This window comes from Nomascus leucogenys, chromosome 12 (genome assembly GCF_006542625.1).
Source record: "Nomascus leucogenys isolate Asia chromosome 12, Asia_NLE_v1, whole genome shotgun sequence".
In the NCBI taxonomy this organism is placed as follows: Eukaryota; Metazoa; Chordata; class Mammalia; order Primates; family Hylobatidae; genus Nomascus; species Nomascus leucogenys.
Window position 1 is genome coordinate 59,232,565 of NC_044392.1, and position 4,632 is coordinate 59,237,196.

General features: G+C 51.8%; 1 pseudogene; it reads left to right on the forward strand.

Annotated features, from left to right (window-relative positions):
• The first annotated feature begins 1,051 nt into the window (after positions 1-1,051).
• On the forward strand, positions 1,052-3,578 carry LOC100592329 (annotated as a pseudogene).
• The last annotated feature ends 1,054 nt before the right edge of the window (positions 3,579-4,632 follow it).

The following is a 4,632-nucleotide window of genomic DNA, read 5'->3' on the forward strand; positions in this document are numbered from 1 at the left end:
CTAAAACAGTTCCTGTTTCTGTGTCCTTTCCCCATTGGCTGGAGTCAGGCCCAGTCTAAGCTGACCTGATTGGCTAGTGTTTGAAATTGAATAAGGTCAATTAGGCAGGAAGGGAGAGGCTGTCCATTACCAACTAGGTGGGAAGGGTTGTTTACAGAGTAAGAGGTTTGCTCTTTACAGATTAAGCAGAAAAACAAGTGCTCTTTACTGATTAAGAAAGACCAAGGAAGCTTTGAAGAGGAACTTATTATTTCTGGCAGGACTATGGTCAAAATTGCCATTTCTGTACTTCATACCCAACTGAATTTTTTGAAGTGTGAGATTTTGGAAGAGAAAGAAATTCCAAATAGGATTAGATCCCCTCACATTTCAGTGGAGGACTCTAAGCCCTGAGAGGTTCTGGGTTGTGCCTGTCCCCTTCCTCCACACTTTCATTACCTAATCCCTAGCCCCTTGGACCTGTGCTCCAAACTTGGAAACACTGCTTGCTTCTTCCTGAGACCCTACTGTCACTTTTTGCCTCACACACCTCACTTGTCCTTAGTTGCAGCAATCCCTGCGTCCCACCTCACCTTCCTGCCTAACTTCCATCTCCCCTCTTTGGTGCCTCCACTCACACCCTCATTACACCTTCCCACAGACTCAGGGTGGAAACACAAAAAAAGGAGTAAAGTGTCTAGCATTTTGTTTTTTTTTTTTTTTGAGATGGAGTCTTGCTCTTTCGCACAGGCTGGAGTGCAGTGGTGCAATCTCAGCTCACTGCAACCTCCCTCTCCTGGGTTCAAGCGATTCTCCTGCCTCAGCCTCCTGAGTGGCTGGGACTACAGGTGAGCACCACCACACCCAGCTAATTGTTGTATTTTTAGTGGAGATGGGGTTTCACCATATTGGTCAGGCTGGTCTCGAACTACTGACCTCATGATCCACCAGCCTCAGCCTTCCAAAGTGCTGGGATTACAGGCATGAGACACCATGCCCGGCTGCATTTTTACCAAAAACTGGCATTTCAGTGCCTCCCATCCTGTCCTGGCCCCAGGTACCTGCTCAGACCATGATGAGCTTTGGTGGCTCCAAGGCACTGCTGGGCACTGAACGGCGGCAGCAGCCTCCACTACACACTGGCCCTAAAAGACAGTACAAGCGGAAGGTGCTCGGCTGCTGGATCCTCCAGCGGGTTCCACTCGTGGACGTGGATGTCCATGAGCTCCGTGTCTGCCTCACCCAGCCACTTCGGGGGCATCTGCCGCCTCGAGCACCAACTGGCTGGACACGCTGAGCAATGGGATGGGAGGGCTGAGTGGTGGCGGCAGCCACAGCGCACACTGAGAAGGAGCGCTGTAGGTGCTGAAGGACTGCTTCATAGGCTACAGCGACAAGGTGCGGCAACGGGACGTGCACAACTGCAGCCTGGAGGGCGAAGTGGTGGTGCTGCGATAGCAGCAGGCAAGCTGCACCACCGCGGGTGAGCTGTATGAACTCGAGGTCTGCGGAATGCGCCCCATGGTGCTGTGCCTGGGCATGGTGCACGGTCTGCTGCGCCTGGAGCAGGAGCACCTGCTCCAGGACTTCGCACATGTGCACCAGTGCCTCCATGACAAGGCCCAGCAGCGCAAGGAGGTCAAGGCTTGTGCTGTTGCGGCTTCTTGCAGGAGGCCGAGGCGGCAGGCATGGAACTGCAGAAGAAGGCGCAGGCACTGCAAGAGGAGTGCAGCTACCTGTGGCACCACCATCAGGAGGAGGTGGGTGAGCTGCTCGGCCAGATGAAGGGCTGCGGCGCCTCGCAGGCACAGGCGCAGGTGCAGGCCGCGGAGGGTACACCCTCAAGTGTGATGTGATGTCACGGCGTCTGCACTGCATGAGATCTGCGGCAGCTTGAAGGCCACGCGGTGCAGAGCAGGCTGTAGTTTGAGGAGTGGTTCCAAGTGAGGCTGGACCGACTGTCTGAGGCAGCCAAGGTGAACACAGACTCCATGTGCTGAGTGCAGGAGGAGATAACTGAGTACCAGCATCAGCTTCTGGCCGAGACCACAGAGCTGGAGGCACTGAAGAGCACCATCGACTCACTGGAGAGGCAGCACTCTGAGCTGGAGGACCGTCATCAGGCCGACATTGCCTACTACCAGGAAGCCACACAGCAGCTGGATGCTGGAACACCAAGTGAGAAATGGCGGCCCAGCTGCGAGAGTACCAGGATCTGCTCAATGTCAAGATGGCTCTGGATATAGAGATAGCCGCTTACAGAAAACTCCTGGAAGCTGAGGAATGTCAGATTGGCTTTGGCCCGATTCCTTTCTCACTTCCAGAAGGACTCCCCCAAATTCCCTCCATGTCCGCTCACATAAAGGTCTAAAGCGAAGAGAAGATCAAAGTGATAGAGAAGTCTTAGAAAGAAACCGTGATTGTGGAGGAACAGATGGAGGAGACCCAAGTGCCTGAAAAAGTGACTGAAGAAGAGGAGAAAGAGGCCAAAGAGGTCAGGAGGAAGGAGGAGGAAGAAGGGGGTGAAGAAGAGGAGGCAAAAGGGGGAGAAGAAGAAGCAAAGTTTCCCCTAGCAGAAAAGGCCACATCCCTAGAGAAGGAAGCCAAGTCCCCAGTGAAGGAAGAGGCAAAGTCACTGGCTGAGGCCAAGTCCCCAGAGAAGGAGGAAGCAAAATCTCCAGCTGAGGTGAAGTCCCCCGGGAAGGCCAAGTCCCCAACAAAGGAAGAGGCAAAGTCACTGGCTGAGGCCAAGTCTCCAAAGAAGGCCAAGTCCCCAGTGAAGGAAGAAGCAAAGTCCCCTGAGAAGGCCAAGACTCTTGATGTGAAGTCTCCAGAAGCCAACACTCCAGCAAAGGAGGAAGCAAGGCCCTCTGCAGATAAATCCTGCAAAAAGGCCAAAAGCCCTGTCAAGGAGGAGGTCAAGTTCCCAGAGAAAGTGAAGTCTCCCCTGAAAGCGGATGCCAAGGCCCCCGAGAAGGAGATCCCAAAGAAGGAAGAGGTGAAGTCCCCAGTGAAGGAGGAGGAGAAGCCCCAGGAGGTGAAAGTCAAAGAGCCCCCAAAGAAGGCAGAGGAAGAGAAAGCTACCGCCACACCGAAACGAAGAAGGACAGCAAGAAAGAGGAGGCACCCAATAAGGAGGCTCCAAAGCCCAAGGTGGAGGAGAAGAAGGAAGCTGCCATGGAAAAGCCCAAAGAATCCAAAGTTGAAGCCAAGAAGGAAGAGGCTGAAGATAAGAAAAAAGCAGCCACCCTAGAGAAGGAGGCTCCTGCCAAGGTGGAGGTGAAGGAAGATGCTAAACCCAAAGAGAAGACAGAGGTGGCCAAGAAGGAACCAGATGATGCCAAGGCCAAGGAACCCAGAAAACCAGCAGAGAGGAAGGAGGCAGCAGCAGCACTGGAGAAAAAAGATACCAAGGAGGAGAAGCCCACTGAGGTTAAGAAGTCTGAGGAGAAACTCAAGACCCAAAGCCAAAGACAACCCTCTCAAAGGAGCTCAGCAAACCTAAGGCGGAAAAGGCTGAAAAATCCTCCAGCACAGACCAAAAAGACAGCAGGCCTCCAGGGAAGGCCACAGAAGACAAGGCTGCCAAGGGGAAGTAAGGCAGGGAGAAAGGAATGTCTGGAGCAGCCAAAGAAACTCAGAAGGGTCCCGGAGCTCAAGGATCAGAGTAATGCAATTTTTACTTTTTTTCTCTTTATGTAAGAAGAAACTGCTTAGATGACAGGGCCTCCTTCTTCAAACAGGAACTTTCGTTAGCAATATGTTAGCAAAAGAGGGCAATCCCAGCCCCCTGCCCCCACACCCTCCCGAGGCGATGGACAATTATGTTATGATAGCTTATGTAGCTGAATGTGATACATGCCAAATGCCGTATGTAAATACTTGACTATAAAAACTGCCCCCTCCTTTCCAAATAAGTGCATTTATTGCCTCTATGTGCAACTGACAGATGACCGCAATAATAAATGAGCAGTTAGAAACACATTATGCTTGAGATGTCTTAACCTATTCCCAAATGCCTTCTGTTTTCCAAAGGAGTGGTCAAGCCCTTGCCCAGAGACCTCTATTCTGGAAGAGTGGTCCAGGTGGGTCCGGGCACTGGCCACTGAATTATGCCAGGGCGCACTTTCCACCTGTGTCCAGTTTCAATTGCTTCTGTGCAATAAAACCAAGTGCTTAGAAAATGAAAAAAAGAAAAAAAAACTGGTATTTGCCAGGGCTTCAGTGATGATCAGAAAGGCCACACTGTGTGTCTGTGGCCAGGTCCTATTGATTTTAGCTTGGTTGTGTCTAGATGATCACAGCAGAATTTCAGTATCAGTATCAGCAGCAAAATCAGATTCCACAAACATCGTCACTGCCAGGCAAAGAGGTGAGTGTTCTCACAAAAGCAGCCTAATGTAATCGGCCACCAATGCATGCACCATGGCAGCAGATGTGCTCTTTTCCAGCCAAAAAGCCTGTCTCTGAGAGCCTGTTCCTTTGTCAGGTGGTATCTCCTCCAAGGCAAAAACTGAGTTTTCTTTTCCTCTTGGGCCTCCCACCCACAACGCAGACAGGACAGAATCGACCCACGGTGCCAGTTCCTGTGTGAAGCCTGGGTTCCGAATATGAAAGTCACTGACCTTGGAATTCCCCCAAGCGTTAAACACC